A 13,779-nucleotide genomic window follows, 5' to 3' on the forward strand; every position below is an offset into this window, starting at 1 on the left:
CTACTGTCACGATATAGCGACTGTTTTATAAAAATAACTTTTTTTAATCATATTTTCTTCAATCTCGCCTACTTCAGCTTTAAGAGGTTTTAACGTTTCGGTCTACAATATAACTCTTGTTTTAATACTCGTGTATGCTCGTCCCCATGCCACCGTGGTGTAGTTCTTTAGGTGGTGATAGCCTAACGATAGCTTTTTTACTTCTGCCGATTGCACTGACACTTGAAAAATCATAAAAGTGGTGTTCATTTGTGGAGATTATGTCGCTGAACAAAATGTGTAAGTATCATAAATGTTTGTTTGCCACAGAGCTTATTTTATACAATAATTTCAAAAACCCAATGAAAAAATCCCATTGTGCAATGCTAACTTCCTGTTTGGCCTACAATAATATTGTCATCCCTGGAGCACTCTATCTGCCAAACCAACCAAAAAAATCCCTTTGTTATACAAGTAAAAGCATCTAGTGTTGCAGATCAACATTCCACAACAATAAAACTCCCTCCTCCATGTCTCAGTTGAATTTCAGACTCCTTGGAACAAAATGTACAAGCCAATGTTCAGGGGTTATTTAATTTATGCAACATGTGAAGAAGTATGACATCTCGGGCCTTTTGACCTTTGCCCTCTCGCGCTCCATCTCGCCGAAGTCACTTCAAACGATCGAGACGAGCTCTCGTTGTCATTAAATTTAATTGCGCAGTGCGGTGGGGGGAGGGGAGAAAAAAACGTGAGCTCCAAATAACACCCTCTCTCCCGCACTTGCGAGCAACCTAGATTTGAACATAAACACAAAAATTGGAAGTGTGGTGGTGGTGGTGGGTGGGGGGGCGTGCTGAAAAAGAACAAGTCAAAACAGAACCTACTCCTCTTTTCATTTCCCTTTCCCTAGAGTTTCCCTCAACTCCGAAAAAGAGTTGAAAAGTTTCAATTAGAAGGAGTTTGAGCCACGTCGGCTCCATCTCTTCCCCTCCCTCTCTCTCTCCGCCGCCGCAGACAGTAGTTTGTAAAGGTCAGCGCTGTCTGTCGGCTTTATTTGAGGGTGTCTGAAGACCCATTTAAGACTGACTTTAACTTCAAATGTGCTGACCTAGACGGCGCTGATTTGCTTGAGCCCAGGGTGGCATGCTGTGATTTCCCCTCGCTCGCTCTCTCTCTAGCCATCTTTCTACATTAGTCTCTCTCTCCGCTTCACTCACTTAGACACTGCGCTGCATTCAAATGCACAGCTGCACATTAGCTTAACTTGAAATAGCTTTACACGTGCAGAATGGGAATCTGATGGGGGATTACTTTAGAATTCTGATTCTATAATTAAGTCTGTCGACCCAAAATGCTACATGTTTAAGAATGACGATAATCGCAAATTATTTATCTGTTCAAAATGTACCTTAAAGGGAGATCTGTCAAGTGTTTCATACTCTTATCAACATGGTAGTGGGCAAATATGCTTGCTTTATACAAATGTATGTATATATTTATTATTGGAAATCAATTAACAACACAAAACAATGACAAATATTGTCCAGAAACCCTCACAGGTACTGCATTTAGCATAAAAAATATGCTCAAATCAAACTGCAGCCCAACAGGCAACAACAGCTGTCAGTGTGTCAGTGTGCTGACTTGACTATGACTTGCCCCAAACTGCATGTGATTATCATAAAGTGGGCATGTCTGTAAAGGGGAGACTCGTGGGTACCCATAGAACCCATTTTCATTCACATATCTTGAGATCAGAGGCCAAGGGACCCCTTTGAAAAATGGACATGACAGTTTTTCCTCACCAAAGTTGGTGCAAGTTTGGAGCGTTATTGAGCTTCCTTCGTGACAAGCTAGTATAACATAGTACCAATGGATTCCTTCGGTTTTCTAGTTACATATGATACCAGTACCGTCACTCTAGCTTGTAAAACTGAGCCTGCTACAACCTCTGAAAGATCAATTGCGTTAATGTGTTAAAGAAATGCGCGTTAATAGCATGTCAACATTGCTAGCCCTGATTTAAATTACTCGTAGAACCTGGAATCGCCGTGTTTTAGAAAGCAAACTAAAGATGCAAGCGCCTCATCTTGCAAATCATTTGAGTTTTTTGGACAACCCGTATTTAAATGAATTCCTATGAAGCACATCTTGCAGGGTGAGATTGTGGTGTATTTCTATAAAAGCTATTGTAGGGCACTGAATGAACAGTACACTAGCCACATAGCCAGGTATGACACTAATCGTTTCAGACTAGGACGGAGGCACCGAAGGGATGAAACAGAGATATGGGGGGGGGGGGGGGGGGGGGGGGGGGTCGGGGGTGTAATGGAAGGAAAAGAGTCAAAGAGTGAGAGTCATAAAACGGCCGGAGGCGATGCTGTTGGCCAAAGTGGGCCATTTGTGTGTGTGTGTTTGCGTGGCTACGGTAAATACATGTCAGGACCTATCATCCTTGCCGGCTTAACGAGCCATGGCACTCTCACTAGGTGAGGCCATGAGGGCACGCAGGTTAGTAGCTGTTACACTGGCACACAAACAACCTTTCTCGCTCATGCACACACACACCCTTTTGCCCCCGTGCAGACATGCTTTTAATATCAGGGAAAAATAAATAAAATATTAGGGCTGGTTCAGAAGCTGAATTCTTGTTAAAAAAAACTCCTAACATGTGTTAGTGTTTTGGTTCATAACCTCTGGTCCACGGGGGATGATTAAGAGGTAAGAACATGTCCGGTTGCAGTAGTTCCCCCTTAAAAATCAAACGAGAGCTGCAGATGCTGCTTGTGCACATTCGGTAGATAAATTGCGTGAAGGACACTGCAAAATGTCCTGCCCCACTTCTAGCTCCTCATTTCTTGGTGAGAGTAGAGAGAGAGAGGGAGAGTGTCCGTCCCTTACTTTAAATAGCCATTCCCTGGGGATGGAGATGGGGGGGGGGGGGGCACCATTGGACACATGCAAAGGCAACCCTGCTAACCCGCCCACATTCTCCAGCACATTTACCCTTCACAACACAGGAGACACTTTTGTATCAGCGGTGTTAAACATTGCCAGTTCGAGCAGTAGTTTGAGTATTTATAAGCCTCATAGATGTGGGTCAGTAAGGGCCTACTACGTTGTAAAAGTGAAAGCGAAACTTAAAAAAGCGACACTTTCTAAAACTGAATGAAACGTTATGTTTTGAACCCCAAACAAAACCGCATGTTTAGGTTTAGGCAACAAAACTACAACGTCTTTGGGTTTACGGCAACAAAACTACTTATGCCGGGTACACACTACGCGAGAATCGTGTTGATTTTGGGCCTGATTCCCAGTCTGAATTAATTTCAAATATATATTACACCTGGCAAAGTGAAATCCTATACTTACAGTTAATTTGAAGTGTTATTGAGGTTACAGAGCCGTCCGACAACGTCCGTTATGAACGTCGTCGTTGCTACTGCATTGCATTGTGGGATATTTATGCCACCGTAGTGTCCAGCGTTGCATACTGTAATATTTAGCCAGAAACAGTATAAAATTTGCGGTTTCATACTAAGGTTTCGGACATACTAAAATATCTCACATACTGTGTTAGCGTAAATAGCATGTTAGTAATGAATCGAGGATGCTAGTGGGTGTAGCAGGCCCCTACTGACCCACATGTATGAGACTTACCACTGATAACGCCCATTTAATGACCTGATAAGAGTCTTACTGGCTTGTTTGAGGCCTCAGATTGGGCAAACAAATACTAAAATCAGTACCTGCTCCCCGTTTCCACGAACCATCTTTTTTACCTCTCACGTATCCTCTCACTTGTCTCCCAAGCCGGCTACTTGTCCATCAAATCCTTCCCCCACTCGCCACTCGCTCATTCACTCAACCCTCTCCCCACCCCCCACCTCCCACCCCCTACCATTGTTGCTCTCTCCCCTCTCTGGCTCACTCCACTCTACTAGCACATCCAATTTGCGGGAAGTGAGTTAGAGAGAGACGATATGAATCTTATCTCCCGGCTTGCTTTAATTATTCCATCTTCAAGGTGCGTTCCTTTTTGAGGGGACCGGGGTTATTAAATAGTGTCCGTTTTAATCAAGGCATGCTATAGCCCCCAAATTGGGCAAGTAATTAAAGGTGGAATAATGAAATTGAATTGGAGAGTCTGCTACATTTACACTGGGTTTGGTTAATTTTTGCGCTCGACAATTGGTCCTCGCTGAGAGGCAGTAGTCCCACGAGACTGAATGGATTAGTTTCTGAAGGGTCTCTCTCTCATACTGTACATTCAGTGTGCACCTTCTCTTCCTCAAACTCCTTCCCGTCCCTGCGTTTTTGAGACAAATGGGACAGTAATGATACCCCTACTTTCCTCCTGGCCTGTTCTCTTCTCCTCAGTGTCCTCAGTCTCTCCTGTACTTTGTAATGAAGCATTACTGCCTCTGTCTTCCAGGCAGACAGTGATAATTACCAGCGAAGTGAAGTAGACTGCAGTGCAGCAGCTTCATATACCACAAAGACAACCTTTTATGGGATTAGAGTGTCCCTTTTTTATTGTGTACCTGCCACGTGGAACAAGTGTGCATTTGTGCGTATGTGTTTGGGTTACCTTAGCAACGGGACAAATTGCAGTGTCAAACAGAGTTTTGCTGTTTGTCAATCATTGTTCTGGTCGTTTTTTTTTTATTTGTCAGGTATTTCAATGGGTGGATTAGACAAAAACAGACATTTAAATGTGATTATTTTAACCTATTAAACAGTTTCTGAATTGATTTTCCTGAAAATGTGCTACATGACAATTGATATCAATATCACAATATAAGATTACTTATGAATCGGGAAGCTCAAATCAAGTGATCTGACTGGTACTTAGCTGTGATAAACAGTAATAACGACATACCACGTCTATGACGTCTAATTCCTTTGCACTTCCGGTGTCACTCCGCGTCTGAGAAAAAAAACGTTAAACTAATGTGTTGTCATGGTTGCTTAGCGACAGTGTCACACCAACACGGATAAGGATACAGATACAAAGTAATAAGTCGGAAACATTTAAGATGAACTTTTATGGCCCATCTCCAGAAAAAAGGTTGTGACACTGAGTATATGTATATAGTATATGGCTGGACCGTGTACGGTCAGTCTGTAATTTTGTGGCTAAATTGTTACACTAATAGTCAGTGGTCATGTCTATAATGTAAAATCCAGCGCTACATGTACACCAGGTCCGGCGAGGACATCGGGACGCGCTGCTCCACTCAACTGGCCGTTCCAGCGGTGACGTAACTTATCGTTGAATGCACCTGATTGGTCCCTGGTTTTCTGCTCGCTGTTTCAAACGGGAAACAACATGCTCGTAAACTTTCAGTTATTCCGTCCTAACAATCCACCAAAATCTACTTCTGAAAACATTTTAAGCGAGAAATATGCAATGCCAACTGCTGAATATCGGTTCATTTTAGAACTAGATTGCCTAGTTTGACAGCACGGTCCAAGTTTCTTAAGCTGGACGTGTCCCGCTGGACGGGCTCATTTGCATAAAGTGAGTCACTCAGTGAGTTTTGCATTTGTAGGGCCGGCCCTCTTCGGTCCAGCCCAAAAAAAAGGTATGCTTAGAACAAGCAGTTACCAAAGTCATCCTACTGACACTGGACAGTTTTTCAGTGGTTGCACAATAAATGAAAACATACAAATGAAGTAAATCAATATAACGCTAGCCTGTGATCCATAGCAACCGCCGTTCCATAGAAACTGCCTAGGTATGTGCAGGCAGGAGGGCCTATTTTATTGTGAACATTATTTATTAATAATAAAGAAATATTCAAATTGAATTGCATCTATAACTTTAGTATTGCCATACTTGATGACCGCTTCACGTCGGGCCGAACAACGTCCCCCATAGCTGTGATATAATCACAAATACTGTCGTGAGCTTATCGGATTCAAACAATATTGCTTGCTGCTACAGCATTCAAATCACTTCCCACATTGTATCTGCCAGTACATTGATAAAAGTTGTATTTTTCTTGCAGAAGTACACAGTCGGTCACCTTGACTGTGAGGCCAAATTAGTTTTTTGTACAGCTCCGGGGCAGAACATGGCGAAAACTGAGGGATAGCTGCACTCGCGTCACTGGAACTTTGGGTAAAAAAGTCATTACCTAATGCTGCAAAACAACATGCCGCATTGTCCTGCGACTTCCTCCGCTCCACGTGCGCATACTGCACATACTAGAGCATCGCAACTATTATTTCCTCCTTCCCCTTCACCTCATATGCCTCTTTTTCTTGCCTCCACATCTTTGTGCCCCAAGGTAGCCCATGTGCCCTATCAACTGCACTCCAAACACACAGCCGCCGGATCAGTCGGGCTCCCTGGGATATGCCTCAGGGAGGGAGAGGAAAAGGGAAGTAGGGAGGAGAGAAGACAAAAAGGGGATGAGGAGAGGAGGAGGAGAAGAAGTGAGACGCACAAGGAGGAATTGCAAAAAAATATGATGAAACGTTGGGGTTGGAGAAGGGGAACAGAGACGGGGGTTGTGTGATATGCTTTGGGGATTGGGCTGCAGAGAGCTCATTAGTCCTTAGTGTACTGTATAGTTCATCTCTCTACCAGGTAAATACACTCAACACCTCAGAGTGATGAGTAATATCCGTACACATGCGAGCCTGTGAGTGTTGTTTTCGATTTTACTGTATCTATTTGCATATTCAGATTCATAGCCGCATGCATATGAAGTTGTTTGTCAGCAGCGACGTCGTTGTGTGTCTGAAGCAAACAACGGAGCAGTGGTTTTGGTTGCGTTAGTGTGTGTGTGTGTGTGTGTACAGTATGAGGCGGTAAGACATTCTTCACAAGAACATGGGTGACGCTCACTCTCGCTGGCACGCTCTATTTCTGTTGGCGTTCTTGGCAGGCCTTAATGCAGAGCCTCTGTAAGCAGGTAATTAATGGGAGTGAACGCTGCAGCTACGGATGGAGAGCAGAGGCAGGAGGGGCGAGTTTAGAGGGTTTTTCTGAGCGGCGGAGAGAGACGCTCGGCTCTGCGGAGGAGAAAAAACAACGGCAGCCTCAACTTGACGCCGTGGATGTGAAATCAAAATGGCTGCCGTGGAGAAAGGGCTTTTATCCTCAGTGAATGTGCCGTTTGCTGAGTCACGGCTTAGCTCTTTAGCAACGCTTTATAACTCCAAGTTTTCCCATCTGTCAAAAGGCAGCGAAGAAAAAAGAATCAGGCCCGGGGTTGTCGGTGGGGGAAGACATTGATTGACGTACGACGGTGATGAGCGACCTTCGGCTGAGCGTTAGCGACCCTTCCGCGTTTAATGCAGGTGGCTGCACAATTGACCCCGGAGCACAACACACGGCGGCGAGTCGATGCAAGCCGCGCGTCCACCCCCCGAAAAAAGGACGAGTCATTTAAGCTTAATGATGCGACCGCGCGCGCCCGCGCCTGAGTCCCACTTGGACACCCGGAGCTCACTTCTGTCCGCGCGCTGGCATCATTAGCCGGCTTGTGTCCACTTCCCGAGTCAAGGGTCACAATGACAATTCGCCAGTACCGTATTTAGGAACATTACCACCATCACTCACAGCAGTAATGAGGGAGCAGCAGATGGATGCCATTCTAGAAACCGCTTTTAATGACCGAACAGGGGATTGAGCTCCCGTCTCCAATTGGACCCTGCAGACTCTCACTCTTAAAGGGCAACTGCCAGATATCCGAGCCAAAATGGAGGCAGGAGGGCTCATTGCTACCCTTTTCCCTCTTTTTTTTTTTTCTTTTTTTTAGTTCAGTCTTGCTCTGGCGATTATGCTCTCCCTTGTGCTTGTGGCGCGTGGAAACAGTAGATGAGAGGGAGAGCATTACCCTCGTTTTTTTTTCTATTCTCTGTCTGCGCAGGCTCTGTGGAGCTGGCTTTCGGTTTTATCCAGCGTCGGCCATTTGGGAGCCCTTCTCCACCAACCCCCCCACAATCCTCTGTTTTTTTGTAAATGGATGCTTGTGATGGCCAATCAATACTGGCAGATTAAGAATGGGATTTAGCATTACAAAGGTGGTCCCACAACATTGTAATCCTCCACCCCCTTTCCTCCACCGCACTTTTGTTCGGAGACAGAACATACAGTATATAAATAGCTTTTAGCTTGAGAGCTCTCTTTCTTTTTTGTGCTTTCGCCTCGCCGCTGCCACATTGATCATCAGTGCAGCCATTTTTGCAGGGTAATATTTCAGGTTTTTAATTGCCGCACTGAGAGCTAGAGAGAATAACAACATGGCTATTTTGTGCGTTTTTTTTTTCTCGACTAAACCTCACAACAGCCAGAGGACTGCAAAATAGTTTGTTCAGAAGACTTGTTGCAAGCCCGTGACCCCCTCCAGGGAGGAAAGGGGGCGACGGGGGGTTTAGCAGGGTGCATCTCTGAACCCCCACGAGGCTCCCTTCGCCGTTACCTCATTTCCCCTGTTTGTAATTAACGGTGTGTATTAGCAGTTAGCCGGTGCAGATGGGAGCCTTTCAGGACATCCAGGGGACCACTGGAACAGGATATCAGGTCCTCTTCCTCCGGTCCCAGAGGGCAAGCCGGGAAAACAGCTTAAGCAAACAGCCTCCCAGGTAGTGCCCTCATTAGCGCTATCATCGCTATTAGCGGCATTAGTGCCAATGTTTTGATTGCCGTCATTATCATTAGCAGCTTGAGCGGCGCAGCTACCCACCAGGAAGGTGGTTGACAGTGGGGTATGACAGGTGTTTTAAGTCTTGTTGACAGCCAGAAAGCCTACAGGTTGTTGTTTCGGAAGCCAGTGCATTATCTTAAAGCGGACCTATTATCCGCATTTTCAGGTGCATGCTTGTATTTTGGGTTTCTACTTGAACGTGTTTGCATGCTTTAATGTTCAAAAAACGTAGCACCAGTTTGAGCTCCTGCCTCCCGCCCTCCCAAAAAGCCCAGTCTGCTCTGATTGGTCAGCTGGCCCCACTCTGTTGTGATTGGTCAACTAAACCAAACTCTTCAGACTCGGCTTCAGCTCCGCTCTGACTCGCTTCGTTTGAGGGCGTACCAATGTAGCTGCTAGGCTGGTATTATGCAAATGTGTTACTTGGTGACATCACCACGTTACATAAGAAAAGGCGGGACTTCAAGCGAGGCATTTCAGGAGCAGTGTTTCTGTGGGGGAGGGTATCGCGTGGACTTCGCAGACCTTTTTACATGCACAAAAAAAATAATATATAACACACTAAAGGAAAGGGAAAAAGCACAATAGGTCCTCTTTAAAGAGAAACATTTTCTCTTAAAAAGGATCTTAATCTTTCTATTTACAAGCTCCTTGAACGGTGCAGGAACATCAAGTTCCACAGCAAAACCACCAAAGCCGGTTGTTTGTAAAAAACTGTGGCAGATGACAATGAGAAAACACAAAAGGACATTAACCTGTGGGGTGAGATAGTACGGAGTGTGACACTTTTTTTTTTTTTTTTGTAACAGAACAGCATTAAGTGAAATCTCCAGGCAGCATGTACCGGTCTCTTAACTGCTCCCGCCTTGTCCATATTGACTTGATTCATGAGGCCATTGAGCCTTGCCGCAGCAAATTGCTTTTTCTCCCATAATGCCCTGCTGGTAACTGCGTGGCATTGTGGTCAGCGGAATCTCATGCAGCCCTGATGTTCAAATATATCTAATGAGATTCAGCCTGCACATGTCACCGGCTCGCCTCTCTCTCTCTCTCTCCTACTCCCCTGCGTCTGAGTTTTAAATCTCAACTAAAATGGTGATGTGTCTTCTAAACAATTATCTGCTGGCAACCAATATAGTCGGTACATAAAGAAACAAGTACCCTCTTGTGAAAGAGGGATTATACTATGTTCCAAAAAGGAGGATGGAACAAGGACAGAGTGTCTAGTGGAGGTAAAAGGTAGAGAGGACAGAGGGAGTGGAGGAGGAGATAGTGCAGCTGCATGGAAGATTTGTATTATTTCCGGCTTGTTGCTGTACTGAAGCACGCGTTTCCCAGGCCATCGTGATTGACAGCTTCGGTATCAGCGAGGGAATGTGTAGCGTGGGGGAAACGGGCGTGCTTGCACACATGTGCAAGTGTGCATTCCCCTGTTAATGTCGTCCGTTTTGCTACTGACCCTGATGTGCAGTGTGCACGGTTGGCCGGAGACAGCCACCTGGGAGAGGAGGAAGTATGAGGGAGAGAGAGAGAGAGAGAGAGAATGTTAGAAAGGAAAACATCCAGGTCTGTTACATGTTCCACCCTTCAGCCAGTGCCCACAGAGGGACTCAAAGCAGAGATTGCGATAGAGACAGAGAGAGCAGAGGAATAGAAAAATAAGTCAGAGAGGTAACCAAGTGCAGAGCAAATGCCGATGTACAAGCAGACTGAGGAGTGCAATCGAACTGAATGCACAAGTAACACTGCGAAGGCGCCGTCGTCTTCGCCTCTTCATTATGGCAGCGCATCTCGAGTAATCACACAATATATATGAGGAATACAAGAGATAAAAAAGAATGCATCAAAGATGGCAGCCATTCTCCAGCTCATCTATCTCTTTTTTTTTTCAAATGGCACTTTTTGTGCGCACGTCATGGCATCTCCCACTCCGGGCCTATGATCAGGTGGTGGCACTAACAAGCATTCGACAGGGAGAGATTAAACACGCGACTGTCAGACGCCACACCCGACGCATTCAATTACAGCTGCTCACATGTGACATTAAGAAACCTGCCAGTGTTAGACACGTCGACAAAAGGGATGCGGAGAGTGAAAGAGAGGGGAGGGAGATCGGCGCTGGATGTGATGTCAGGAGAAATTAAAGCCTTTCAACTACTTACTGTTTTTGCATTTTTCTCCTACTTCCCTATCTGAGTCTAGAATAATAGTCAGTGACTTCATAGAAAGTAACTTTGAGCAAGTGTGGACTGTAAATACATGTATAATGCCAAGGCAGTTTATGTTGCTGGTTTTTACCCATCCAGCATTATGGAATAATATGCCTTTTAAACAAGCCGTCAGGACTTCTGTAACGTTGTGATGTCACAACTATACAGTAACCGGTAGAAGTGACGCTGTGTAGTTGACACCCAGTGAGTCCCCCGGCTGCGGTGACACCGTGAAGACGGCCGTAGCGCAGATGCGGAACACCGGAAAACGTTGACCAATCAGAGTGGTCTTTTTCAGGAGGGGGTCTTAAAGAGACATGCACTAAAACGGAGCTTTTCAAACAGAGGGTGAATATAGGTATATTCAGATAGACAGTATGAGGAAAATTAAGTGTTTTATTTAACATTAAAGCACGTAAACATGTTCTAGAAGAAACCCAAAATACAAGTATGAACCTGGTGATGAATGTAATATGTCCCCTTTAATCTCTGTTGGTATTAAAACGCCAACATTACAATGTATTCAACATGCATTAACCAAAGCAGTCACTACAACAATCTTTTCACATTTGAGTGACATGGAGCAGTGTTTGCTCACATGTATATCAGACCAAAATCAAAACCAGGACATCACATTTACAGACAAGTATGCCTGTGAAATGTAGCACTTGACGAGTCAACAATGTTAAAATGCCACAATGCATTAAATCCCAAGCAAAGAAAAATCATTTGCGAACACTAACCGGCGTCTAATTGTATCCACCTTTTCTGAAGAGCAGATGTTGACATTTGTACGCCGCGCGCTGGGGGGAGTCAGTCTGAAAATAACTACTGGCGTCGACCCAGGATACCGTCGTCTTTACAGTCTAATCCTTCATTTAGGCCATTGTCAAAGCCATGGGGGCGATATCGATTGTAATCTGAAAAGAGAAATCTATGGTTTTTACACACTCAGTGGCTGCCTCCCTGGTGCCTAACATTGGAGATGAATCACCCCCCCCTTAAGGCCCATTATTCAGCCATTATTGGCAAGTGCTTGTGCTCACTTAATTGGACAACTTGTCTGCAACTGCCAACCCCCTGGGCTGGCCAAGACGGAGCCTAAGCCAATCAGCCTAATTGATCCCGGCAAATGGTAGTATAGTCGCCGCTCATGGTTACTGATAGTGGGATCATTTCTGGAGAGGTTACGATTTCTTGTCTAGTAGCTCGGGAGAATGTTGGCAAATTTCAAAATGATGTTTTAATACCAACAGAAATCTTAGGCGTTATTTATTTACTTATTTATTTGGCAACTCCTTCCCAAGGAGCCAGTTCTTGCCATTTTTTGTTTTGGCTGGACCGCAGAGAGACAGTTCTACAAACGCAAAAGTCTGGACTGACTGAGTGATTGAGTTGGTTGGTTGGCCGAGTGTTGCAGTTTCCTCATTGGCCGTTGCTCTTTCAAATTGAAAAGGCGGGTAACGGTCCTTTATGCAAATGAGCCCGTCGGGCAAGGAGCGTCTGGCTCGTGAAACTTGGCGGTCTAGTTCTAAAATGTGCGTCCCCTAGTTTCCTCGCCGGATCTGATGGATACGTACCGCTTGATTTAATGTTACATACATGTACCACTGACTATTTGTATAACAATTTAGCCACAAATTCACAGACTGACCATACAGGGTCCAGCCATATACTCGGTTTTGACCAAGTCTTGAGATCATGATCTGCTCATTGAGAAACAAATCCTCAAATGAATCCCTAAAACATGGGATAAACTTCAGCTTTATAACACACAGGCTTCTAGATATCGAATCGGCAAAATGAAAATACTTGAAAGACAATTGGTGATCTTCATCCCAAAGGGCAATGTAGGCCACCCAAGCCGAGGTGTCCTTTGAAGACAAAAGGAGGACTCCTCCTAAGTGATTTAGTGTGGTCTCTGTCAGCAAACGTCTTTCCATGTCAGTAGCTTCCAAAGCTAACACGCCTCGATTGTTTTGAGAATTACGATGTTCGGATGCACTGCCAAAGACAGGGCTGTTATTTCCAACTCATTTCATTTCTTTGGTGCAAAAAAAAGAAAGGTGAGAGTCAAGGGTATAGGGCGGAGGGGGGGGGGGGGGGGGCAAGAGAGGAAAGAGACTTGCCCCGGAGTCAAACTTAGACATCCAAGGCTCTTTGTGTTTTTTCGCTCACAGCGAAAGAACGATGCACAATTCATGGGTCCTAAAGGAGCAGAAAGGCCTCGGCCCAAACAGAAATAAATAGAACGAAATGCATTAAGAACAGAGTATTCCGATCAAATGAGCTCATCTTCTTCATGCGTTGTAAGAGAGGTACAAGCGAACTGTCGTGCGATAAGGTATTATCCAACGGGGTGCGGGGATGGAGGCGGCAAATGGGTTCAATCAGCTGAACCAGAATCCTAATGTTAGCGCCTTCTGCATATACATCAGCAACAAAGTCGGAGGAAAGAAAGAGGAGTAGAGAAGGGAGGAAGGCACTCAGCGGGCATTTTAAACACTTTGGCGTAAAGCAGACACATACTGATTCTAGTCCTATCACTCCAGCTGGAGCCAAACACACATTTACATTCAGATGCTGATTAGAAAACACAAAGAAGAAATGTTCTGCGGAGTTTGAGATTTCTAATCACACACTCTGCTTCAAGTTTTGTGATAGAGCAGAGGAGTACATTCGATGTGCTTTTGATCCAATCTGGCAACTCCCAAATATATGTTGGGGGTGGGGGGGGGTGAGGGGGGGAGAGAAAGAGACATAGAAATAAATAAATAAAAGGGAGAAGAAGAGGAGCCGGGCTTGTGTGTGGACGCCTGCTGTCAGGTCCTTCTGTCAGTGTGAAATATTGCTGATCCCACCACACCTCCAGTGGGGAGGTGCTTGTAATGATTCAGTCCTTGCGGGGGTTCAAAATGTCATCT

At 45.0% G+C, this 13,779-nt stretch overlaps 1 protein-coding gene and 1 long non-coding RNA gene across 7 annotated transcripts in view; both read left to right on the forward strand.

The window, feature by feature from the left end:
• The window catches only part of pcdh7b (protocadherin 7b), a 127,301-nt gene that overhangs the window by 84,172 nt on the left and 29,350 nt on the right, over positions 1-13,779 (forward strand). The gene's annotated exons all lie outside the window — the stretch shown is intronic.
• On the forward strand, positions 883-9,787 carry LOC119481300. Its single transcript, XR_005205165.1, has 4 exons — positions 883-893; positions 6,718-6,721; positions 7,869-7,873; positions 8,921-9,787. It is a non-coding gene; the product is annotated as an uncharacterized LOC119481300 (long non-coding RNA).

This window comes from Sebastes umbrosus, chromosome 22, assembly GCF_015220745.1.
Source record: "Sebastes umbrosus isolate fSebUmb1 chromosome 22, fSebUmb1.pri, whole genome shotgun sequence".
NCBI classification, from domain to species: domain Eukaryota; kingdom Metazoa; phylum Chordata; class Actinopteri; order Perciformes; family Sebastidae; genus Sebastes; species Sebastes umbrosus.